The sequence below is a fragment of the Canis lupus genome, chromosome 31 (genome assembly GCF_011100685.1).
Source record: "Canis lupus familiaris isolate Mischka breed German Shepherd chromosome 31, alternate assembly UU_Cfam_GSD_1.0, whole genome shotgun sequence".
NCBI lineage: Eukaryota > Metazoa > Chordata > Mammalia > Carnivora > Canidae > Canis > Canis lupus.
In genome coordinates, this window is record NC_049252.1 from 30,425,879 (window position 1) to 30,453,556 (window position 27,678).

Genomic DNA, 27,678 nt, shown 5'->3' on the forward strand with positions numbered 1-27,678 from the left:
TGCTAAATCAGAACACTTCTATTTCTCGAGACATGGAGGCTTCACACAACTAGATGAAAGGATTGTGATGTACCGTGAGAGCGTACTGTCTGATAAATTTGTAGCTCCACCCATCCCCAGTGAGTTAACTATTACCTCTTCCCTCTGTTGAAGACAAGGGCAGTGAATCAGGGATCTCTCAGGGAGTGCTCCCCATCCTCACCTTTGTCCTTACTCCAGGTTGCTCATTGACGAAGCCAAATGGCTTATAAAACATATGCAACCGAGGTCACATGGATGGCTTCATCAGTTAAGTGCCTGACTCCTGGTTTCAGCTCAGATCATGATCTCAGGTCATGAGATCAAGCCCCACGTGGGGCTCTGCGCTCAGCAAGGAATCTGCTTGAAGATTCGCTCCCTCTATCCCTGCTCCTACTTGCTCATTCTCTCTCTCTTTCTCTCTCTCTCTCTCAAAATAAATAAATAAATGCTTTTTAAAATAATAATATAATTCATTCAACCTGGCATTCTAATAACCTGGCAGCTTTGATTATAATTTTTCCCAAGAAAGAAGACAACTCTTCTGTTTGTTTGCTTTATGTCTTAAATACAGAGCAATTAAGGTCTATGAATGATGAGGCATTCCATTTCTGAAATATAATATTTAATTTCAATTTGTGCAGCAAACACTTAGATAACACTCATCATGTTCCAGGCACAGGCAGAGGCTCAATTGTTGACTCATTTAATATCAGAATGACCCAGTCAGGTGAGTGTTATTGTCCCATTTGACTGATGAGGAAGCAGATGCAGAGAGGTGAAGCAGCTTGTCTGGGGTCAGGCACCTAACAAGCTGCAGAAGTGACATAAGGAACCCTGGTTCCATGATGCTCTGCTCTTTCTACCCAGATCTCAGTAGACCAAACATTTCACCCAGCCACTCAAGTAATTCCAGGATTCTCTCATTCCTAATCATTTTGAATTCTCTGAAATAAATCTCCACCCTGTAGTGTATGGTTGCAGCCAATGATGAGACTTTTTCAAACATCTTTCCACAGCACATACCGTTGTGTGAGCACATCCGTAATAAGATAGACTCTCCCCATTACCTATCACTGCACGATCTAAGATGACAATACCCAAGTAGCTATCTTCCAGTATTCTAAAGAACTCAATTATTAATAATATTTTCAAGTAAGAAAGAAAATTAAGTGTAGACAGCCCTATGCAGTTCAAAAATGAACTTTTACCTGCTAAGAACGAAATGAAAACCATCAAAAACTGCAACACCCAGTGATTTCACTGAAATGGGAAAGACAGATGATACAGCTAAGGCCAATGACTGTAGTGCAAGGCACAGAACATTCGTAGGAAAGGAAAGAATTCAAGCATGTGCTCAGAGGGCAATAAAATAAAATTGAGAAAAAAAATGTAAACGAATATGAAGTCACAAAAATGTCTTTCTTCTGATGTTTATTTTTGTATTAAGTAGCACAATGATAATGCCATCAATTGACTGTGATCTTCAAAACAGAAGGATATTCTACTGTAAAAAAATAAAAATCTTGAAAGACCTAACCTCTTCCATGCAGACGGTTCCCATGAAACATTCTGAAATCATTGAAACAAGTGGACGGCTAATTTTCTTCTCTGTTACAACAACAGAAACAAAGTCTGGCAGAGAACAAAATGGTTACCATACCCACAACCAACATCTACTCATCTTTTTTTCCCAGCTGTGATTCAGATCAAGTTTAAGAAACCACCTTTTAAGTCTCCTAGAAGTCTCTGAAAAATAAAAATAGGCAGAAAAAGGATGATTATTGAGGACTGTGGGTGGGAAAACCATGTACCAAATTTGTTCCCAAAGCTTTGAGAGAAAGCAAGATGATTATACTAGCAGATTTGCACTGATTCATCTGAAAGGAGCATGCCTGGCTCCAAGCTTAGAGTAGCTGAGCTGGTGGTGATAGCTGGAGGTGCATTCTTGCAGCCAGATGTTCTGGGGCCAGTGTCAGCTCCCATCTTCCTGTTGGGATGATGGCTTAGATTTTTTTTTGCAAAGTGGCAGAGAAAGGGGAAAGGTGCATGGAGCAGCACTGAAAACTCAATGTTATTTTATTCTTTTAAGATTTTTTAAAATTTATTTATTCATGAGAGACACACACAGAGAGAAGCAGAGACACAGGCAGAGGGAGAAGCAGGCTCCATGCAGGGAGCCCAACGTGGGACTCGATCCCGATCCCGGGACTCCAGGATCACGCCCTGGGCCGAAGGCAGGTGCCAAACCGCTGAGCCACCCAGGGATCCCTCAGTGCTGTCTTAGTTTGGTCAATAGTGCCATCAAAGGAATTGAGTATTTCGGAAAAAAAGACAGAGTTTGTTCACAATACTAAGAAGACCCTGTCTATTTCTTGACACCAAGTGAGCAACACGAGGTCATAAAATATGGTCAGGTTTAATTTATTTTAAGATTCAATAAGAGTGGTCTTATGTAAACCACAGTAAGCCCTGGAATGCTTCCTTCTCCGTGGCCTAGATGCAGCTCTGAACCACCTGCAAAAGTGTCGGGGAATTAGCAACGTAGCAGAGGAAGCAAAGTCAGACAACCTCTGTGATTGCTGCATTCCCAGAAACCAGAGGCGCGTCTTAGGACGTCCGCACCTCTGACTTGGCTGACTTGTCAGAGTTGCAGGAGTTGATGCAATGGGTGAGCATTCCAGCCCCAAACCTACCGCCTCCTCTTGCTCCCTGTAATTTCCATAATAGAAGACAACAACGGTTCATTTCACAATCAGTGATAGCAATCACAAAACTAATATCCGTGAGAAAGGTTACACTACCATTAACACAATCCCACACGCAGGTGCATAGATCCATTATTTCATCGAGGGCAGCAAAGTGGTGATAGGCTAACTCCTAATTCTTTATTTATGAACTGGAATTCTACTAAGAAAGAAGAAATTTACTTCCTCAACTATCTAGTTATCCCAAGGTACAACTCTATCCAGAAGGGGAAGTTAAATGCTTGATTATATTCCCTTACGTGCTCATTTCCAGAATAAGGGGTTGGGTCCCTAGCATCTTACAAAGGGAGCACATCAACTTTGTAAATATTATTATGAATGCATGGATTTTTAGCAGATCCTATGTGTTTCAATACATTGCAGACATTATTCTTTTTCTCTCCATCCTTGGATATGGCTTTTCCATCTTTGGCTGGCAGGAACCTTTGCATTTTGGCTGCTGTGTTTTGCCACAGCCCAACGGCCTTCGGTAACTTCCTTGCTTCTAGTGTGACAATACATTAGAAACTCTTCTCGAACATTTCCTGCCCCAATCTGAAATCAAGCAACTTTTCTGAGGCCCCCTGGTTTCAGTGAGAAATGTAGTTGGAGACTGGGGTATGGGTGCTAAGGAACTCTTTGCTTCTGTAAGGGTTATTGGTTCTAAGCCTTCCCAGTGTAAAGTCAGAAAATATTTGCAAGAAAAATACATCAGGAGTTTGTACTAATGTCTCCAATTCAAGCTTAGGGATTACAGGTTTTTATTTAATTTCTTTTTTTTTTTTTTTTCTGTTTGATTCTCTTTTTTTCTCTGGTCAACTAATTTGGTTCTTAACGACATTAATATAATATTATGTGCTTTATCTTAATTTACAATAAACAGTTTCAGAATAACCCTAGCAACATATTATGAACAATATGATTACTCAAAGCAACTTAAGATTCCTTCACGGTTCTATTTGTCCTTAGGATATATCCCACTGCAGTTATACAGCCAGATAAACGAAGCCAAGTAAAGATCATTTGAAACAATTTCTTCTTGTGGCATTAATACTCAGGTTGATTTATTTAATTTGATTCTGTTTTTGAATGAAGGAATTGCTGTCTTTACCTGCTGTTTTATGATTTGGTAAAGAATTTTTGCGTGTGCTTCTATATGCATAAAACAAGTTGCATCTTTAATAATCTAGCTTCCAAACCTATTGCTTCCACTCTGTTTCCTACTTATTTTATAATTAACCATTTTTAGTAACTTTCATTTTTGTCCTATTTTTAATGTATTAAATATCAAATAAATACTCCCATTTCTTAGATAAAGGCTGTCATTCACACATTCTGATCTTCACCTCGCATTTTGCACTTAACAATATATCCCAGAGATTTCCCCATAACAGTATAAAAGTCTTTTATCTCTTTTAGCAGCTACGTAATAAATACTCCATTATGTGGATGTAGCATAGTTTATTCAACCCCTCGTGATGAACATTTGGGTTTTTGCCAGTCTTTTTCTACTGTAATTAATGCCACATGAATAGGCTGTTGTGTTCATATTTTGCTGGCTTCCCCTTATCCTAGAAGTGGAATCATTCAGCTACAAGGTATGGATACATAATATTACTGAATTCTCTCCATAGAGGCTGTGCCTTTATGCACTTCCACCAACAATCAGTAAGAAGGCCTATTTCCCCACACCTCTATAATAGCACACTTTCAAGCTTCCAAACCGATTAGGGTACCTGCTAAGAAAGGTCTTTATTAAGGAGCCAAAATTAAAGCCAGCAGTATTCAAGCCTCAACCAATATTGTTAAAGTCTCGGATAGAAACTTCTCAGGCTTATAGATCTGAGAATTGACTTGGAAATCATAGAGAAGTAGAAGAGCTGAAAAGACAGAAGTAGAAGAAGAGAGAGTCTGCTTAGCTTATTGAACACCAGAACCCACAATTACAATAGCTATGCCTGTTACTCATTTTGCTCTAACCTCAACAGTCTGTGGACGAGTATTGTCTCCACTGGATGTTAGGCCACAAACACCAGGATAAACAGTGGCTTGCTCCAGGCAGGGCCATCTAGCTCCTTGCACTCAGTAGAACGTCCTTTCTTTATACTTCCAGATGGCCAAATGGAAGAGTAGAGATAGGTAGAGAGCCATTGGCTTGAAGAGTTGAATAAATGGTCCTTATCTCAGTCCCACAGCTGAGCAGGTATGGAATCCACAGCGTGTCACTCGCCTTTCTGGGTATCAGTTCCCTGTGCTGCAAAATCAGGGGATTGAGAAAGAGATTTATCAGTTGCCTTCCAGGGCTCTGATCTACACTCATGAGACTAAAGAATTCTGCACTGGAGCTATGGCACTAGGATCAGAAAGGCTGAGGGAAGCCCTGCTTCCACATTAGGCCAAACTCAAATCAGAAGAACCCAAGACACTCCCATGGTGGATATTATTTCCAAAGGCATCAAAACTCGGGGGACCTGGTACCCAGGTTAGTTAGAAGGGAGGAGTAGGCAAAGGGAGTATGTATTTAGTATTCAATATATTTTAAAAAACAATTAGCCAAGGTCCTATGTATGCTGGGCATTTAGTAGGGGATTTCCATTTATCACGGTGCCTTATCATCACTGCAAACCTGGTTTTCAAAGGAAGAAAAAGGGTCTCAGAGAGGTTAAGTGACTTGTCCCAGATCACACAGCCAGAGCAGGGCTGGGCTTATAGTCTAACTATTTATTCTGTGTGTCTATGGGTTCTATATAGCTGGAGAAAATAACGTGTCGTAGAAGACAGAGAACCTCTATGACATGGGTCAAACACTATTGAGCTAAATCTTGCACAAAGCAAGAATTATGCGCTTGCTAGAGAATTTCCAGTTTTCTTTGAATTATCTCCTAGGAAAGCTGTATCTGACAAGGAATTCAAAAGCCATAACAACAATCTCATCAATCTATTCCCTAAAGCTAGAAGACGTTCATTTGTTATCAAGCTCCTGGTCAAGCAAAAGAGGTCCCGAAAAGAGAAATTGACACTGAACTGGCCAAGAATAGTGCTGTGAGCGTGACACTAGGGGATTTACAGATACTACTTAATCTTCATAACAACCCTGTAAGATAAGATTAGTCTTCCCATTCTACAGGGAAAGCACCTGAGACTCAGAGATACAGATCAATTTCCCAAGTTCCCACATTTAGTAGTGGTAGGACCACAATTTTACCAAGGTTCTCTTATTGCAATGCCCACTCTCAATTCCCGAAGTTGTAGTAAGCCAGTGCTCCAGGACCAAAGGAACCCTGAGTAGGCACAGATGTTCCATCTTAAAGAAAAGATGACACCATCAACCCTGCAACTAGCACAGAGCGGCCAATTTCCTGCCCCCTGACTTCCAGTCTTCCTCTACGTTCAAGTTGGGAGTGACTGCCAAGATCTCAACACCAGGATAAAGAAGAGAAACACACCCAGCACGATAATAAAGCGAAAGCTCAAAGCAAATGGGGACATGGATATATGGCAGTGATGCTCACACTTGAGCTGCATCAGAATCCCCTAGAGGGCTTGTGATACCCCAGGTTGTTAGCCCACCCCCAGAACCTCTGATTTCGAGCAAGTTCTCTGGCTACTCTGATGCTGCGGGTGCAGGGACCACACTTGAGGACCAGTGGCCCGTGCCATCTGGCCCGAATGTTTCCAACCCCTGCCTGTGGTACATGGGACACATCTACACTCATCTGCACCTGGCACATATGTACCATACCTGCACACCATATACCTGCATCACGCACATGAACTTCACACAGGCACCACGTGTGCACGCACACTCACACACACCCCAGGAACATATGAAACACCTGCACTATTCATAAGTAATACACACTGGCATCAGGTATGCAAACATCACATGTCCACACCACACGCTCAGCACGCACACATCCTCATGCAAACACAAGCCGCACCACAACGTGCACCACACAGCCGCACCATGAATCTCTAACCCATGAAACCCTTATAACTAACCATATGCAGAAAGCCACTCACCTACACACCATGCACCTGCACTGTCCATCCGCAACACACACACTTTGCACCTCTGCTACACATACATCACAGCTGCACCGCACACATTCATGCATGCACACACACATCCCACGTGCATGAATGCACTGTCCATTTGTACCACACCCACCGTTTTGCAGATTCCAAACTGCCTGCAGCTACCACCTTGCTCTTGAGACACCTCTCCTACCTCCTCCTCTTTTCCCATGCCTTGTGTCCTCATCCCACTTTCCTTCACGGCTCATTCAAATCCCAATCCCAAAGCGTCCATCCAAAAGGTCCCCAATGTCATAGATATCTCTCGATTTTCTTCCCCATCTCCCATCTGACTTACCTACCCTTCATGAAACAAGTTTTTATGAATCCTACTTTGAATTCGGGTGCAAATATTTTCCACTCAACCTAAATAAATGAAGCAAGCAGTTCCAGATCACTTCCTATGCAAAGCATTGGGATGAGCATGTTGGGAGGAAAAGTGATGCTGAAGAGAACCTTGGCCTTCATTCATTCATTCATTTATTCAGTACATAATGCTGTGTGTTCGGCGGGAAACATGTGCAAGACAGACATGCCCCTGGAGTCTCACACTTTATAATCCAGTGATGTTGACCCTTCCTCAGGCCCCTGACAGGGAGTAAAGCAGGGCATCCTGTGCTAACCTAAAGGATGATGGAAAGGATTCTAGTGCCAGAAGCCAGTCTGGGCAGGACGTATTTAGAACTTCCTAACACGGGATCCCTGGGTGGTGCAGTGGTTTGGTGCCTGCCTTTGGCTCAGGGCGCGATCCTAGAGACCCGGGATCGAATCCCACGTCGGGCTCCCGGTGCATGGAGCCTGCTTCTCCCTCTGCCTGTGTCTCTGCCTCTCTCTCTCTCTCTCTCTCTCTCTGTGTGTGTGACTATCATAAATAAATAAAAAAGAAAAAATAACTTCCTAACACTCTCCAAATGCCCCAAAGTGGGCAGCAGACTCCTCCTGCCTCCTCTAAGGTGAATTCTGGACCCCACTAAATCCAGATTGTTGTCCACAGATAGGGGAACCATCTAGACTAGCAGGTGAAAATTTAAATTATTGTGGTATTAGCAATAATAATAACAGAAAAAGTAAAAAAATAGTCCTCTTTTCATGAGGACCTATTAAATACTATACTTTTTTTAATTTTTAAAATTTTTTTTAAATTTTTTTATTGGTGGCGGCGGTGGGGGGGCGGGGAGGTGACCGAGGCAGAAAGAGAGAGAGAATCCCAAGCAGGCTCCATGCCCAGGTGGCACAGTCTCGGGACCCTGATATCATGACCGGAGCTGAAACCAAGGGTCAGATGCTTAACCAACTGAGTCACCCAGGTGCCCCTCTATACAATACATCCTAACTGCTAATTCTTACCCCAGGCTTTATCACCCCAAAACATTAGCCTTGGGGTCTTGGAAATAAGAAGCAGAGTTTGCATCCTGGTGGCTGACTATAGCAGCTGCTTCTTTTGCACTCGCCCTGACAGTGGGATCTTTGGACAGCATTGATGCCAGTCTCGGAGATGGCAACCGTCGCTGTCCCCTCCCTGCTCTGGGTCCACCATCCGCACACCGCGAGCAGAATCATCCGGACAAAGGCCTTCAGGCAGACACATCTGAGAGGAGCAGATGAAATGACTGTTATTTTCTTTTTTTAATTTGAAACGAAACCATAACTTCGAGAAAACAAGTGTTGAAAAAGATGGACCTGATAAACCATGAATCACATGGTGATTTGTTTTGAACTTCCTGTTTTCACTGAGCCACACACATTGGTGAGGCTGGTTCTTCGGTGGGTGGCAAGGCTGTCAGGCCCGATTTAATGTCTCGGTGATGCACACTTGCCCGGACATGTGTCCTCGAGCTGAATTTGAGGGCAGGGAGGGCAAGTGGTCCCTGGGCCAGAAGCTGCTCCCAGGTCACCCCCCACTTGCCCCGTCTGCTGACCTCCGAGGAAATTCAGCCCCGCAGCCAGCATCTGCGGTCTCATCAGCCAGGCTGCAGTAAGAGGTACTTAACGCGCACAGCTCGGTTTGCAAGGTTAGAAGGAATCAATAGGAGATGTGTTTAATGCGGTATCACTATCAGTCTCATCGTACTTTTAAAACTGGCATATCCACAGTGGTATAGAATCGTCATCTGGGTGCAGAGAATGGGCTTGGCGTGGCCTCAGATAGATATCACGGCCCCCGACAGACACACAAAACCTGCCGAGTGGCCTCTGGAGGTCCGCTCCTGCTATCAGCGTGTTTTTCTCTTTCTCCTTTTCTCCCTTTCACTCTCTTCTATTCTTTCTCTTCCTCGCTCCCCCCTTCCTTCCCTCACTTCCCCTCCCCTTGTTCCTTCTTGCATCCTCAACTTTTAGTTTCGGGTGTTTGATTGGCAGGACTTCAGCAAACTACCAAAGAAAGCCCGGGAGATGTCCCCTGTGGTCCCCCAGCACATATATCGACTGTGAAATCCAGGCCTGGAAAATCTTTTGTGGGGGGGGCATTGCTGGTTGGAATCCACCCACTCACCGCAAAGCAGGCTTTTCCATAAGATTCAGGGAAATTATTTTGAAAGAGAAACCTGTCTGGACAGAGCATAATTAAACACAGCACATTGTTCTTTTGTCAAGAAGACCACAAAGTAAAATTTTTGTCATACGTAATATATCATACTGTGGAAAAATTAGAGGTAGTAAAGTCAAAATGTGTGTCATGTGTTTATGGGGCCCTCGGGGCCCTGCTGGTTTCCATAATGAGGCATGTAGGGGGAAGTATAGTCTGTAAAGAACAAAGTGTCAGGAGAGAAGAAAGAAATCAGAACTCAGTTAACCGCGCTCTACGGTTGCCCGTAGCAGTTGCCCAAGCAACCTGAGGGAGAGTCACCTCTACAAGAACTTCCCAATAAAATTCTTCTTATTTTGGTTCACGAGTAACTCAGCTGTGCGATGTGGCCCTATCCCCCTGGTGCAGCCGGTGAGACAAGAGATCAGTGACTCCATTGGTTGGGGTGAAACTGGACTGAGAATTAACCATAGTTACAGTGTTCAAACCAAATGGATGAACTGGACAAGAAATGGCTGTATTAGTGCCTTGGAGATGCTGTAACAAGTACCCAAAACTAGAGAGCTTAACGGGCCGAAATGTACTGTCTCACAGCATTGGAGGCTGGAGGTCTAAGACCAGAGCGTCAACAGGGTTGGGTCCTTCTGAGCAATGCAGGGAAGAACCTGTTTCAGGCCCCTCTCCCAGCTTCCGGTAGTCTCCAATGTTTCTTGACTCATAGATGGTGTTCTCCCTGTGTTTTTACATCATCTTCCCTTCATGTTTTCTGTCTCTGTGTCCAAATATCCTCCTTTTTTTATTTTTCTTTATAAGGATAGTAATCACAGTGGATTAGACCCACCCTAATGACCTAACTGGATCATCTGCAAGGACTCCACTGCCAAGTAAGGCCACAGTCACAGACACTGAGGACTAGGGCTTCAACGTTGTGAGGACACAATTCAATCCAGGACAAGAGCCATTTGTCTTCATACCCACATGCTCACCACCTGTTAGCCCACACTGAGATGGAAACGCATACTATGTGTCCATTTAGACATTCAAACCAAATTCACACCATAATTCATTCAATTCTTTTTTTAAATAAAGATTTTATTTATTTATTAATTTGAAAGAGAGAGAGAGCACAAAGGCAGAAGCAGAGTGAGAAGCAGACTCCCTGCTGAGCAGGGAGCCTGATGTGGGGTTGGATCCCACGACCTTGAGATCATGACCTGAGCTGAAGACTGAGCCACCCACGCACTCCCATTCAATTCTCTTTAGTAGTGCCCTAATTACCTCTGAATTGAGAGACTTATGGGCCGAAATGGAAAACAAAATTTCCCATATTTGACCACCTCGAGAGTGAGCTTTTCCAAGGACACAGGACAAAAATGCGACCCAGGTCATTTGGAAAAGACTGAGGTCCTGACATGTTCAAAACAGCAGCATCATTTAACATTTTCTGGAGTCAACTGCTTTTCCAATGGTCATTATAAATCTGTAAAAAACATAAAACAGCATGATCTTTGTGTCTGGTGGAGCAGATGCTCTCACTATAATCGTGCACAGAATGAAAGAGTCCCTGACTTCCTCTCCAGAAGCTCAATATACAGATATTGTTATGTCTGCTAGTTCTAAGTCACCAGGTGTTTCATATACAATGTTGAGGTCCTTTTGGAGAAAGCTCACATCCATGACCTGATGTCTCCAGGAATGAGTGCTCTCGTGTTCCTCAGGAAAGGTTTACTGTTTGCTCACCATGTTGGTGCCTCTCCTGGGAACTCAGTATTCCTCTTTCTCTCAGACCCAGTGGGCCCCCAGCCTTCTCAATCCCGGGAGCCAACAGTCCCATTGGTTCTGCCAAAGTGACTCCAAGTCTGAGGAGCAAAGGAGGACTGTGGGTGCCAGAACCAACATCAAGCACCTCCACACACAATGTCTAAACTGAAAACCAACCTCCTAAGTGGGGTGCTATCCCCATTCTCAAACAGGGTTGGTGAAGCTGAGCAACAGTGAGCAGCCACTGAGTCATCTGGCCTAGTGGATGCTCCGTGAATTCTGAAACCAACTTGCTCCATGTTGTAAGATTCCTCACTGTGCTTCTCTTTGATGTGGCTTGCACGAATGAAAGGGCCTCAGTGTTATCTCATTCTTGAGTACAATATTAGAGATAATCTTACCAATGTCATCTGACTTTCATGACAAAGTTCTAGGGCACTCTTCCTTTGATACACACACAAAATAATTGTTGCTGGGAATTGATGCATGATGGCAAAATGACATTAAACTTAATCAGAAATTGAGATACCAAGCATTTGACTTTATTTAAATAGGATTTGAAAGACCCTTCGAGTGAATGTCCCACTCATTAAGTGGGTCTTTAAAAAAAATTATATATTCAATTCTTTAGAGAAAGAAAACACGCAAGTAGCGGGAAGCACAGAGGGAGAAAACCTCCAGCAGACTCTGCCCTGAGCATGGAGCTCAACACAGGGCTCAATCCCATGCCCTATGAGATCATGACCTGAGCCAAAACCAAGAATTAGATGCTCAAATGACTCAGCCACCCAGGTGCCCCTCATTAAATGGATCTTTTACTGAGCAACTATTGCATGCCAAGAAAGATACTGAACTCCAGGAACCCACCAGCAACCTGAAAGACCTTCTAACCTAATGGAGGATGGAAAGAGGAAAATGAGATTCTTTATGCTGGGCAAGAAGGGCTATATTTGGAAGGCATGAGTGACACCAGGCAAGGAGAGTGCATGAGTGAGGAAGCAAGTTAAAGCGTGGATGGGGAACTAATTAGATCTGTATTCCTGAGAGATCACTCTGGCTGCCATGTCAAAGACCCATGTCAGAGGCCAGTAGGCAGTGGTCATAGTTACTCTGGCCTGAGATGAGGGTGTCCTGAGCCTGAGAAGCAGAAGAGAGTGAAGACATCCCCAACTTAACTATTCCCTTCCAGTATCTGACACCAATGAATGGTCCTTATGTGAATGGCTAATAATGATGAGCTAATCTCATGCCTAAGGACCACCAGGGCATACACTCTGGATTAAGTATGCTGGAAAATAGAACTTTACAAGGAATCTATGAGGGCATGTTCTTACTAAATCCTTACCCCCAAAGAATTTCCTAGAAAATAATGTAGAAACACTGCAGTGGATTTTAAATTGGTTAATTCTGTGGTTAAATCCTGAGTAAATCCTGCTTTATTGGGAAATCTTTCAAAACTTTCCGATCCACCACTTTTACATCTGTAAAATGAGGCAACACCATCTACAGCAAAGGGTTGTGAGGATCACAGAAGTAATGCATGCATATTTGTTTCTGATGGCTGCTTACAAAATTTCCGTGCATTTAGTGGCTTAAAACAATGTAAATTTATTCTCTTATAATTCTGAAGGGTAGAAGTCTGTGGTGTCTTTAGGCCAAACCAGGGTTTGGCAGGGTGGTGTTCCTTTCTAAGAAGAGAATGTGTCCCCATGATTTTTCATCTTTCAGAAGCTTCCTTGGCTCATGGCCCCTTCCGCTGTCTTTAAAGCCAGTAATGGTAGGTCTAGTGCTTCTCCAGTGCATCGCTCTGGCCTCCTCTTCTGTCTCTTTCTCTCACTTTTAAGGAAACTTTTGATCACATTTTGACCCACAAGGGATAATCCAGAATAACCTCCCTGTCAAAGTCAGCTGATTAATTCCAACAGCAACCTTTATTCACCTTTGTCATGTAAGGTGATATATGCAACAGGTTCTGGTGATTAGGATGTGGGACATTTTGGGGAAGCCATAATTCCACCCACCACAATATATAAACACCTTCTTAGTTCTATCTAGTATTTTCCCACCATAAAGCTTTTTTTTTTTTCCCTTGGCTGAAAACATAAACAGGTTCATTTTTTAAAAAGTGATTCTAATGCTAATACAGCAAATGAATTTACCTCTTTATGTTGAATGTCTTCACTAATTCTGAGGATTGGAAGAGAAACTTCTCAAAAAAAAAAAAAAAAAAAAAAAAAGAAACTTCTCTGATACCCGTGTCACAGATGAGCACCTGGGACCTCACATGGCATTTACTGACAAACCCAAAATTGGAATGTGATATCTCACTCTCAGTGAAGTGGTCTCTCCATCACATTCTAGCTTCATGAAGGACCTTGTAATTATTGCTGCAAAAAGTGTTGACTCTCCCTCAGTTCTATGGATTAGACTGACCTGCTACATAACACAAGCTGGCTGAAAAAAAAAAAAAAATGTGGGTTCCAGGCAAAGTCAGTGGAAGAGAGAGACACTTTGCTGTTGTTGTTAATTTCAAAGATAGAAAAAGAATTTGATCAGCATTCAGAATATTAAAAAAAATTCTGATGGGCGCTTGGGTAGCTCAGTGGGTTAAGTATCCAACTCTTGATTTTGTCTCAGAACATGATCTCAGGGTCATGAGATCCAGCCCCGAGAGTTAGGCTCCTGACTCTCTGTGGATTCTGCTTAAGGTTTCTCCCTCCTTCTCTGCCCTCCCCCCTGCTGTCTCTCTCAAATAAATAAATCTTTCTAAAAAATTCTGAAGCATATACAATAGTACTTCAAATTGTATCATCAAAGTTTTAAAACAATATCCATCAAGTTTTGAAGGGAAGAGATGTTAACCAAGAATCCAATGGCCCCAAAAGTTGTCATTGATTTATTTATTTATTAAATATTTTATATATTCATTCATGAGAAACAGAGAAAGAGAGGTAGAGACACAGGCAGAGGAAGAAGCAGGCTCCCTGCAGGGAGCCCCGATGTAGGACTCCATCCCAGGACCCCGGGATCACAACCTGAGCCAAAGGCAGACGCTCAACCACTGAGCTACTCAGGTGCCCCAAAAGTTGTCATTTATATATGAGATAACTTAAATATGTTTCCAAAAAGCACACAACCATCTCTGAATATATTTGTTAAAGATGTACTTCAACTTACTGAGAGAGAAACACTGTAACACATTAATAAAATTCTTTAAAAATAACACCACTCTAAAGTTATAAATGAAACCAAGAGAAATTGGGAAGTGGCAATGAATATAACATGCAACAAAAGACTATTTATGTTCTCATTTTACATAGAAGCTCATAATAAACAGTACTTGATTTTTTATGTTGACAGTTTTCATAAATATTGATATGAGCATTTTAACAACTTAAGCATTTTAACAACTTAAATATTGATATGAGCATTTTAACAGCCTAAGGTAAATTATGAGTAGAATTTAAAACAAAATCACTAGAGACAAAAAGCAAAGAAAACATAATCTATTAAAAAAAAAAAAAAACTTGCTAGGGGAAAGAAAAGATTCTTTACATAAGAATGAAACAAGGCAAGGGAATAAGCACAATTACATCAGGAATAATATATCCTTCTCACCAAAACTACCACAGTGAGAGATACCTTCCCTTAGATAGTGAAATAATCAAATTATACCAAATATCATTGAAAATTGGGAATAGAAAAGAAACATGCACAGAGTCAGGCAATTAACAGACTGAGTCACCCAGGAGCCCCTAAATTTTCTGATTCTTAAAGAAAATATGAGATGTAGAAAAGTTGAATGAAGACACAAGTAGAAGAGAATTTTTTTAGCTTCTTTTTTCTTTTTTAATTTAAATTCAATTAGCTGAGGTGCCTGGGTGGCCCAATAGGTTAAGCATCTGACTTCAGCTCAGGTCATGATCTCAGGGTCTTGGGATCAAGTCCTGCATCAAGCTTCTTGTTCAGTGAGGAGTCTGCTTCTCCCTCTCCCTCTGCTGCTCCCCCCGCTCTCTCTCTCTCTCACTCTTTCTCTCTGAAATAAAAAAAATCTTTTAAAAAATAAACTCAATTAGCCAACATATAGTACATCATTCATCTCAGATTTAGTGTTCAACCATTTATCAGGTGCATATAGCACCCAGTGTTCATTACATCAGATGCCTTCCTTAATGCCCATCACCCAGTGACCCCATCCTCCACCTCTCACCCCTCCAGCAACCCTCAGTGTTTCCTAGAGCTGAGAGTCTCTCATGGTTTCTCTCCCTCTCTGATGACTTTCCATTCAGTTTTCCTTCCCTTCCCCTATGATCCTCTGCACTTTTATATTTCACATATGAGTGAAACCATGTGATAATTGTCTTTCTCTGATGGGCTTATTTCAGCATAATACCCTCCAGTTCCATCAACTTCAATGCAAATATAAGTATTCATCCTCTCTGATGGCTAAGTAGCATTCCATAGTATATATATACCACACCTTCTTTATCCATTTATCTGTCGATGGACATTTTGGTTCTTTCCAAGTTCTTTTTTAATTGAGGTATAATTAACATATAACACTATATTTGTTTCAGATGTACAACATAACGATTTAATATTTGTGTAGAAGATTTTGTAATTGTCTAACATTTCTTGCCAAGAAAGATGGAAGCCTTTTCATTTGTTTATGCCAGCCCTCACATAAAAATAAAAATACAGACCCATCTGCCTTATGATTCTAGACAAAAAGTTCTCAGTAAAATATTGGCAATGTCACTTGGAAATGTATTCCACAAACATTGCCCTGTAACCAGGAAGAATTTGTTGTAAGAATGGAAGGATACCGTGCTACAGAAATCCCAAACCACTTCACTGCATTGTTCAGAAGAAAAGGGTCACAGGGCTATGAGCACATTAGAGGACAAGATGTATTTGACAATTGTCAATATCTAATATTGACTTTTTCAGGGTCTTCCAATCAACTAGGAGTAGACATCAATATTCCTTAAGATGATGAAGACCATGATCACCCACTTTCAGCTGCCCAGCTTCAATGCTGAGACACTCGTGATATTCATATTGATGTCAAAAAAGACATGAGACCTCCTGTAGCCACTGTTTTCAAACACAGTTCTGAAAGTCCCAGCAATGCAAACATTTTTTACAAAGACAATGACAATGTGTACGTATTGCAAAGAAAGAAACAAGTGATTGGAAATAGCAGAGATAAGAACAAAATTTAACCTGAGGATGGATAAGAAGACCTGAATCAAGTAAGAAAAAAATCATATTCTGGGATGAAAGTATAAAAAGGAAAATTCTCCCCCCAAATAATTAATAGGCATAATTAATATTTTTAATTCTAGTGAGATCTTTGAAAACATGGCAGTGAAAAGCCCAAGGACATATCAAAAAATTAAATACTAATTGACCATCTGTTTTAAAAACTAAGAGACATACATGTTGTTTTTAAAAAGTATATCTATTTCAGGGGCATCTGGATGGCTCTTGGTTTCAGATTAGGTCATGGTCTCAGCGTCCTGGGATGAGCCCCATGGCAGGCTCCACGCTCAGTGGGGAGTCTGAGGATTCTCTCGTTCTCCCTCTGCCCCTCCCTTGGCTTGCTCTGTCTCTCTAAATAAATAAATAAATCTTTAAATACAATTTCATGAATATATGCTATCTATAGTTATATGTAAAAGCATGTATATTATAATATGATAAAAATGACAGAAATGCAAACCATCTGAAAGTACAAGAATATTAAGTACAGAAATTATGGGAAAGCACATAGAGATTTCAAGGCAGGCATCAAACATCATGTAGAAAAATATTATACCACTAGGTCGTGTTCAAATAGTTAGAATGATCCCAAACTTCAAATGTATATGCATATTTTATATATAAATATTTGTGCTGCCACAAAAACTTTTTTTTTACTTTTCAATTTATTGGGAAAAAAAAAACCTGAAAGGTAATATCAGACAAAATTTTATTATGAATATAGATTTTTTTCTAAATAGTATGTTTTCAGATGACTATTACTTTCTATATTTCCCACATTTTTAAAAAGAATACACTATCAAAATAGATGTGTTTTCATAACAGTATTTTGCATGATGTTTTGTGGCAGTAATTCTCATTCTTTTTTAATCACAGAAATCTCTGAAAATCTTTTAAAACTTCAGAATTTTCCCTGAGAAAAGTGCATTATATGCAAAGAAGGACTGAATTTTGCATAAAGTTGAAGGTTTTGTAGACCCGTAGAGGTCCATTCAAGGACTCTAGGCAAAGAGCGAACTCTTCAAATCTCAAAGCGATTCCTCATGCATTATCTCAATAGATCCTTACCAGAGTTTTATAATAGAAGAGCTATTACTTTTGTCACTTTAAAGGTGACTACATTAAGTGTCTGGAGTTTAAGAACACATAACTAGCAGGGACAGAAGTGACCAGGCGAGTAGCCATGTCTTCTTGCCTTAGCACTGAGCATTTTGTTACAGCAAGCTTCACTTATTAAAATCTGCAGCAGGATGTCAAGTAAACAAACCAGAGCTTGAGTCTTAATTCACCCCTGAAAGTTTGGAAAACATCCTGACTTCACCATGTTCTGGTTTCTTCATCACTAAAGCAGAGATAACAATACTTCCTCAGCATATCCCCCAGAGTTGTTGGGGAGAAGAAATGTAGAGGAAAGCACTTGCAAACATAATTTATCTTTATTATTATTAATACATAAATGTTTCTATTACGAATCTATTAAAACTCACACCAGCACTGGGGTAAGTGCTGATGGGATCTAGGTGGGAGAGATAAAAAAGGCAAAGCATCTCACTAAAAGGCAATTAAAATGTGCCGTTCTTGTTCAAAAAGTATGTCTCCACGAGTAATTAGCAATCTATTGTGCATTGAGCAATGGTTTGCTGGCCAAGTTCTATTACGTCAGTTGTGTGCGGCTATCCTGTGGAGTGAAGCAACATAATCCAGAGCTCCTTGCTTTCAAAAAAGATGTTTGCTTCCCCAGGTATCTGTCAAAGCTATTGCAGTGACTTAATTTTAATAGTGAAAATTTCATATTAATTTCAAAGTCTTTCCAGTGCACCCATCCCAGACTTGCTGAAGACCAAAGAGCAATTGAGACACAGAAAGGGGTCGCGAAGCTGCCACGCGCCAGTTGACTGTTAAATGTCATTTGCTTGTCTTGACACCCTTGATACTGCACTTGCCATGGGGACAGTCCTCCATAAATGCGACTAGGTTGAAGTGTTGAATGAGAAGCTGTCTGAGAGGCTCTGATGGTAAACATCTGGGCATCCTTTCACCTCAACAAGACTCAGTTTCCTAATCTGGATGTCAGGAAGCGTGTTTTAACGTGGAAAATCCCTGAACACTACTAGGCTGGATGAACCAGGAAAACTCACAGAAACATTCTTTATTGAGTTTGAAACTTTCCTGAGCCTGTTCCTCGTGATATCTTTATCATGGATATTCTGTGACATCACCTAATGTACTAACAGTCTGTCCCTAAAACTGAACTCACACCCATTATCGACGCTCCTATTTGATTTTCACTGCTGATTCTTACCTATTTAGTTACCCCTTGTTCACTATTCACCAGGGGATGGGCCATATGGATTGATTATCTATTTTATTTCTTATGTACTCAACAGAAGTGTCATTAAAGCTCACAACTTTATGGGATGATTCTTCCATCCTTAGTCATAACCCTGCTACGACGGCTCCGGAGTGATGGTTATAGAGCCCCTAAGTGTGAGATCACTCCAAGCTGCTCTTCTAACCTCTAAGTGGAGTCAGTCCTCAGGGATGGATAGAATTTCACTGCATTTTCCCATTTCATTTGTATAATGAAATCATTGTTTGGCTTTCATTCTGTACTTTTGCCCTTTTTGGTGTTAAGGTAGACTGTTCAGTAGCCCCCTCCAATTTCTCTAGGAAAACTAAGAACTGTAAATGAACTCTCACCAAATCTCAAGAAATTGGTTTTTTTCCTAAAAAACAATATATCAAATAAATCCCCCCCACAGCATTATGCATGGTATTTGCCTGCATGTATTTATATACATAAAGCAGCAAACTGATGTACAAATCCATAATATGTGATCTTGACTAAATTTAAACAATCACCTGGAAAGGAATCAATTGTCATTATTATTTGGGCCATATTATCCTATTATAGGGTTGTGATCAGATTCAGTCCCAAAGAGTGGTGTGCAACAGAATATCAGTCTTCAAGGCAATCATCTTGGGTACTTGATAAAATAGAGATTACCAAAATGCGCCCTCACACTACCTACTCAGACCCTGAAGGTGAGGCTCAGAATTAAGCATTCTTAGAAAACTTTGAGAAAGCATTGCCATGGAGAATTAGTTTGGCCTCGCTTCTGAATTTCACCTGTATTTTCAACCTTTTAGGGAGAAGTTTATGTTGATTTCAGAGAGTACCTAAAGAGGATGCACTCTCACCTAGACCTCCCCAAGCTAGTTCTAGATGGCAGCTCTGGACCCAGCCTCAGAAATGGAATCTTAAAGGACCAGACCAATGGGAGTCTTCTCTGTGATGGGTCAAAATGGGGATTTTAAGGCAGCTCTATTTAAGATCTACTTTGTGTCCTCCTTTCCACCACCACCCCCAACCCCCCCCACCCCCCGCAACACACACAAAGGAATGTTTCCCTTATTCAAGCACTACCGTATTTTATTTCACTGGAAGGAGTTTGGCCAACATCATCTCCCATAAAATTTAAGGAGATTCTCCACTTTGAGTTATCGTTGACTATCATAGAAATTACGGTCTGGTATTATAAAAGTATTGGCTGTGGAGACCAGGAAGTTCCCACATAGAGTCTATGAGTATCTTCTGGATCCCCACATTCCATTGCTCCCCATCTAGCAACTCATTGGAAAGAGAATATAGCATACAAGGAAGGGGATGACTTTTTTTCTGAGTTTAGCAAGAATGATGATGCTCACCTAAGGCAGAAACAAAGGGGGAGACCAGTCATTTTTTCAATCTATAACCAGTCACCTGACCAGTCATTCTTTATTCTTTATTCTTCTCTTTTTTTAAATTCTGTAACAAGAAATAATTTAAACAGCCATATGTGGTGGTGTTTGCTGGAGTCTACTGAGTCTATGCTGATTCATAATGATTATCTCATGCGCATAAGACTTGTTATTAGGATGGTGACATTTATCTTACCCATCTCTTCTTTTTTCACCAGTGACTTGTCATATGACCTTGGGTGAGTAATTTTGACTATCTGTGGTCAATAGCTCCTATTCATTCAGTATAAGAAGAATAATGAGTTATAGCCAGTGGAGACTTTGGCATCATAAGAGGAATTCTCTTTTTGTTTAAGTAACAGCCCCCTATAAAAGTGTTAACCAGTGTGTTTTAAAATAAATTTGAAAAACTACTTAATACCTAGAGAGGAATAGGCAGATGTGTCCATTCCTAAGCAGTGAAATAAACTGATGTCCAGAAAAAAGGAATTTGTTTCTGCTTTGGAACTTATTTCAGTGTCCATGGAAAGGAATAACTAGTAACACTCTTCTCTTTTTCAATATAAATCAATAGAATCTCTTGTATGACAAATAAAAGTTAGAACAGACCTAGGGAAGCATATAGATGTTAGTGTTTTTCTCTAGGGAATGTATACACACAAATTCTCTCTCTCTCTCTCTCTCCTACACACACCTACACATACTTAGAAGTTTGGCACTGTGATGGCTCAGGTTTTCTGACTCATTCACAAAAAAATATAACTGATTTTAGTGCAAGCACGTTCTTAAGAAAATGAAGTCATGTAGCCAGCTATTTTCAAGCAGCAATTGGAACTGAGTATAGTATTTCTCTTTAAGTTTTAGATGTCCTAGTTCAATGGTAAAATGTAAAGACTCAGCAGATTTTTCTTTCACATTTCATGACAGATACCTGGTCGTTGATGAATTTTGGTCAGCCTTTCCTTACCAGCTCACTCAAAGATCTAAATGTTGTTTGGGAACATGTTCATGGGAACAGGTTCTCTTGTGATGTAAAAGGTAGAATGCTGGGTGCTTGAAACATCCATTAGCAGATATAAAATGGTGACTGGGTAAGGGCAGGCTGAAAGAAGAGCGCTCACAAATGGTTGTTTATGGAATAAACAGATGTGAAGATTTGGTGATCAATCTGTTGATTTGTAACCGAAGTTCCTACAATGTTAAATGGAGGGCAATAAGAAGGAAGGTCATTGAGTAATTACAGAATGTTCATTTAATATAAATACTACCATGATAAGCAAGAAGTTGAATTAACAAACAGAAAAATGCAGAAATATCATATTAAGTAGAAACGTCAATATGTAAATCAATGGATCAAAGGACAAAAGTCAGACATAAATCAACATATTTATGAAAACTTAGTTTTGGGCAAAGATGGTCATTCAAATTAATGGGGAAATACATATTATCCAATAAATAGTGTTAGGGCAGCTAAGTAGCTCCCTAAAAAAGTATATTCCTCTCCCATACTTACAACCAATATAAAGTCCAGAAGGATGAATGAAAATTAAATCATAAAAGCATTAGGAGAAAGCATAGAAAAATATTATAGTCTCAAAATGGAAAGTCTTTCTAACTAGGATATAAAACCTAAAAGACAATAAAATATTGGTCAATCCAGTGATGGAAAAGCATCTTTTTATATAGCATGTTTTTATATACCCTTCTCCCCCATTTGAACATCACAAACAAAATCAAAATACAAGGAACACACAGGGAAAATATTTACAAATCTTAATGTAAAGAACTAATTAATATGTGAAGAGTTTTTAAAATCAGTATTAAGAACTTCATTGAGAATTTGTAGATGCTGGTAGAAATTTATAGAAAATAAAACAGAATAACTTTTAATCATGTACAAAGTTTCTCTACTTCCCTCATACTAAGAGGCAAGTCAAGACTTCAAGAAAATATTGTATTTCACCCATCAGGTTAGCAAAGATCAAACCTTGATGACACACTGTGTTGTGGGAAAATGAACACTGCCACTCATTGCTGATTGGAGTGTAAATTGGTAAACCTCCATGAAAGTCAGTCAAAATGTAGGATGCACAGACTGTTTGACCCAGCAATTCCATTCCATGCATTTCTCACACACAGAGAATTTAAAGCTCCTGTACTCCAAAGTCAAGAAAGAAAAACAATGACTGTTCAGTGACCATAGCCCCAAGGCACAAACAAGTCGCCACTCCAACCTTTTTCAAAGCCATCGCAAGGGATCAGTGAAAATCAGATTTCATAACCCCACTTCTTAGAGCCATAGCAACAGGCTTACCCAACCTGCCAGCCTTCCACAGCTAGGGGTCATCTAATCCCTCAGCACTTCCACCTCAGCATCCACCAGTCCCTGGATTCGGTGCTTCCGCACTCTATATCAAATCAGCTGTGCTTTTTGTTTTGATAGAAGGTGCCCTCCATTTACTCTTCCCCCCTGTGTAATACGTGATCGAGTCAGGTTGTTTTACTTTAGATATTCAATAGTAGCCTTTTACTATCAATCCAAATACTCACCCAAATGAGAAACAACACATGCATAAGGAGACTCAACAAATCACTGCTTAATATAGAAACAGATCATAAACAATGCAAATAATTTAAAGGGTCTGGTAAATTAGAAAACCAGAAACACCAGATGTCTCCTTGGAAGGGAAATAGTTGTCATGGGCCAATGGACAGAGGAAGAGATACATACATTTCATTTAATCGCTTTGAGTGCTTTTTCAAGTTTGCATGTCTTACACTGTTACAGGATAAGTTATTTAAAGTCAGAATTTTAGATTGGATGTGTAATATGAAAAGAAAGTATATTAAATTGATAGCAAACCAATAACAACTGTTATTTGGAAATAATTGGAGGAAAGTTTTTCAAATGCCCTATTCTCTAAATATTCCATGATTTTGTGATATAATTTATAATTTTCAATCAAAACTATTTGTAAATGGTATGCTAGGGATCACACAAAAATACAACAAACACAATCATTGCATTGTCACTTGGCACAGAACAGAAAAAAATGGGGGTGACATAAATAGAACCACACTAATTAGGAGAAAACAGGAATTAGAGAAGTCTAAGTACACCACAGGAGCAAAACTGACAGAACAAAATCTTCCTGTGAGAGCAAGTCTTCAAGGAAAAGCCCAAAGACTTAGCACAGACTCCCAGCTCCAGATCCAATACTCCTTGATACATTATAGCTGAGAAGCACAACCCAAAACTTAAAGTTTTCAACCTACATGCATTAGTTGTCTATTTTTTTAAGTAAACTTAACAAAGAGAAGAGACGCATTTTGATTAATGTTAAAGGGTACTAGTCTCCCTTCTGCATACACTACAAATAATGAGAAGGATCCAGCAGCGTCCACCTAGGGAAGACGGTATCCACCTGCAGAACCACTACCCATCAGAAAGAACATCCTCCGACATCAGACTCAATGAGACCATCAAGTATTTTAAAAGAAACATCTGAATTTCCTTACCACTAGACAATGAGATCTCAGAATTCAGAAGCCACCTTTAGCTTTTTTTCTTTCACCAGATAAGTCTGTAAAGGGGAGAAAAGTGAGACAAATGAAAAACCATGTTGCTTAAAGCCTTTCCTGACCTGTGGACTAGGGAATAAAGGAGCATATGAAAACATCCAAACTATCAGAGAACTATTTTCATCAATCATTGAATATTGATTAAATATTACATATTACTCAGACAGGGATGATTGATTAGTGAGGCTACTTGAGGAGTTTCAGGTAACCGTTAATGCTAAGGAAACTCATAGGTATGTTTTATTATTCTATTTCTTAAGACAATTTTTCCTAGTCTCCCTCTGCCGTTTTCATTTCTGGCCTTGAAATATTTAACTTGGGTTACATTGGTTGCAGAAAAAAGTAACACTCCAGACCTATAAGCTTTCTTTCACGGTTATTTTAATTCATGTCTTCACTCAAAAATCTTGACAAGCAGGACATTTGAATGATCCAATAATTGAAGTGAAAAAAGAATTAAACTTCCTCCTGAAAAAAAATAGTTGTAACTTTTAACACAAGGAAGAGGTAGATTTTTCTAATTTGCTCATATTTCTTTTCATGCTATGAAAAAATCTCTTAAATAATTACTTTTATCTGGACTTGTTCATCGAGTTTTAGAATAATATCAGTCTCTTACCATTTATCGTTCTTAAAGTTTTCTTCAAGTGCCATCATCAGGCAATCTGGCAATATCTATTACAATTAAAAATGCATGTGCCACAATTCCATTTCTGGGAATTTGTAAAAGTGCAAAGGTGCTCATTGCGGTGCTGCTTTTAGGAACCAAGAACTGGGAAACACGTTCATATCCATGGATAAAAGAGTGGTGGATAAATAAAAATTTAAAAAAAAAAAAAAAGGGGGGATCCCTGGGTGGCACAGCGGTTTGGCGCCTGCCTTTGGCCCGGGGCGCGATCCTGGAGACCCGGGATCGAATCCCACGTCGGGCTCCCGGTGCATGGAGCCTGCTTCTCCCTCTGCCTGTGTCTCTGCCTCTCTCTCTCTGTGACTATCATAAATAAATAAAAATTAAAAAAAAAAAAAAAAAAGAGTGGTGGAGTAGGGTTATGGGACAGTCTACCCCACAGAATGTTAAGCACTCCTTAGAAGTAATCCAAGAGCATTATACCAGATGATTTGAAAGAAATGTCTCAGTGACTTCTGATTAGGAACAGCAAGATGAAGAAAAGTGTGCAAAATGATTCCTTGTGTGGAAAAAAAAAAAGTTGGAAAACTAAGCCTTTGTATCAGTGGTTTCCAATCAGGACTGATTTCTGCAATGGGAACATACGGACAACGTCTGGAGAAACTTTTTGGTTGTCAACACTGAGGAAAGGATGCTGCTGGCATCTAGTGGGTGTAGGCCAGGGAGCTGCTCAATACCCTTCAGCGTATCAGACAGCTACACCGCAAAGGTGCACCCTCCTGTGTGTGCAGATTCTACCATTTCATATTTGCATTATTTAAGTATAGAAAACATAGGCAAACATACATACTACGTGGTCAGGGTAGCTCATTTCAGGAGAGCTGGGACCAGGGACCAGGGTGAGGTGCCAATGAGGGTGCAGGGGAACCACAAGTGTCCTTGATAAGACCTGGATCACAAGAGTGTCTCTTTTCTTATGCTTCTACCAAAAGAAGAGAAGGTGCCACCTCCAAGTCATCTCTGCCATGTTGATTACTGTTCCTTGATGCGACTGAATAAAGGTATCACTTCAAAACATCACTGAAACTACACTCTTCACAGATGAAAGAAAAATAAACCCAGCTGATTAGAAAATCCCAACTTAAAGGTCATTGAGACTGGGCAAATGATAAATTTGTCAGCAGGGCCTCTGACAAATCACTGTGCCATATCACTTGGATTTCCATGAATAATCTCGTCAGTCCCGATTAATTTGAATTAACCACATCCTCTTCATATCAATAGTTTGGTTTTTTTTTAATTACACTATGGGGAATTCATTTAAAATAGAGCAGGAACACCAAAGACAAGTGACAAGTGACTCATTCCCTTTGTATCGATGTGAGTTTGGTGGCGTTGGCTGTTCTTTCCCTGTGGTTAACATCTTAACTTCTATCCTGTTAGCAAATACACAGCAAACAAGGTATGCTGTACAATGCCACAGGTGAATCACACTGTGTCAATGCCTCTCTGAATTAAGAAGCAGTACTTCTTGTCATTTCTCCTAAACTCTTCAAGTATTTCAAAATTTGCAGATTTTTGCAAGTGCATAAAGCCGTGGTGCACTTTGGGTAAGCCTTTGTCTGATGAAAGCCCTTCTGCCGTCCATGTGGGGGCCGCTGTGTCACTATGTGTCATGAAAGGGCCCAGAGCACACCATGACGTCAAGGCTGCTGCAGCAGATACAGCAAAGACCCGAGAAAAATACCCATTTCTGCCACATGTCACGTGCCAGGTCCCTGCACACGCAGAAAGCACCAGGGAGGTGAGTGGGCCATGTGAGGGGAGGCAAACTGGCCCTTGCTGCAAGAGTTCCCCTGATCTTCCAGGCATTTTTTAAAAGCATTTATGTATTTATTCATGAGAGAGAGAGAGGGAGAGAGAGAGAGAAAGGCAGAGACACAGGCAGAAGGAGAAGCCCGATGTGGGGCTCGATCTCAGAACCCTGGGATCATGACCAGAGCCAAAGGCAGATGCTCAACCCCTGAGGCACCCAGGCATCCCATCCTCCAGGCATTTCTTCCAAGACCCCCAGTGGGTGCCTGAAACTTCAGATAGTACCAAACCATAAGCATGTTATGTTTTTTTTCCTATAGGTACCTGTGATAAAGTTTAATTTACAAATTAGGCACAGAAAAGATGAGCAACAATCAGTAATAATAAAATAGGACAATTACGACAATATCCTATGATAAAAGTTACGTGGGTATGGTCACTCTCCCAATATCTCACTGCACTGTCCTCACCCTGCCTGTGCTGATGATAAAGGACCTACGTGATGAGATGAAGGAGGTGGCTGAGGTAGGCTCTGTGACCCAGCTTAGGCTACCACTGACTTTCCAAGACATGTCCGAAGGAGGGTCATCTGCTTCCAGATGGGTTGACCTTGAGTAACCGAAACCAGGGAAAGCCAAGCCAGGAGAAGAGAGGGACTATTGTATTCATCTGAAAAAAAAAAACATCTTTTTGCATTCCTGTTTCTAATTCTTCCCAGACTCTTGAGCCTTGATTCCATTTCATACTGCTCCTCCCTTGGCGTCTGTGCAGCCAGACCCCATCCCTCCTGCTCCTTCCTTGGTTGCGCGGTGCTGCTCCTTCTACCTTCTGCACCTGTCCTGCCTTCTCTCTCATATCCAGGCCCATTTCTGTGCACTATCTGTTCTCTAATGTCCCCTGAAAATGATCACTCCTCTGACTAGATTATTCAACTGTTGTCCCTGCCCTGCCTTACATCTACCCCACATGGCGTCTACCTTACATGGCCCTGCATGGTGTGCAGAGTGTCTGCCCTACGTGGCCCTGCATGGCATGCAGAGTGCCTCCTGTCCCAAAGATCTGTGAATAGAACAAGCTGAGCCTCTTCTATAGATTTTTTGTTCCTGAGTTGTATTTTCCTGGGCCTCTCCTCTGTCTCCTCATGAGGCCACACCTCATCCAACATCCCATTAGAAAGTACCACACACACACACACACACACACACACTGCATCTCTGATACACATAAAATGTGGAGAAGTCCAAAGGTATTTGTGAGCTGAAGATAAGGACCTAATAGAGGCATCTTCTTGTGGCTTTCACATTTCCTAAGGAAATTCAAATTCCTCCCTGCCTCTACTTCCTTCCGTAGCATTCTGTTCAGATAACTCTCTAAGGGGTCACCTGTGACATGATTCTTGCTCACTCTTCTGAATGGTTCCTTCACTTTATGCAAATTGCCCCCTAAATGTCACCACCTCTGAGAAGCCTCCCATGATATGCCTGGCCCTGTTTCCTGGCTGTCCAGCTCCCATCATACTT

At 40.8% G+C, this 27,678-nt stretch overlaps 1 long non-coding RNA gene across 1 annotated transcript in view; it reads right to left on the reverse strand.

The window, feature by feature from the left end:
• Positions 1-2,303: 2,303 nt before the first annotated feature.
• The window catches only part of LOC119867056, a 34,449-nt gene continuing 9,074 nt past the window's right edge, over positions 2,304-27,678 (reverse strand). The window contains exons 2-3 of the long non-coding RNA XR_005382342.1: positions 23,653-23,717; positions 2,304-5,019 (exon numbers count right to left, since the gene is read on the reverse strand). This is a non-coding gene — a long non-coding RNA (uncharacterized LOC119867056). The remainder of the gene's footprint in view (positions 5,020-23,652; positions 23,718-27,678) is intronic.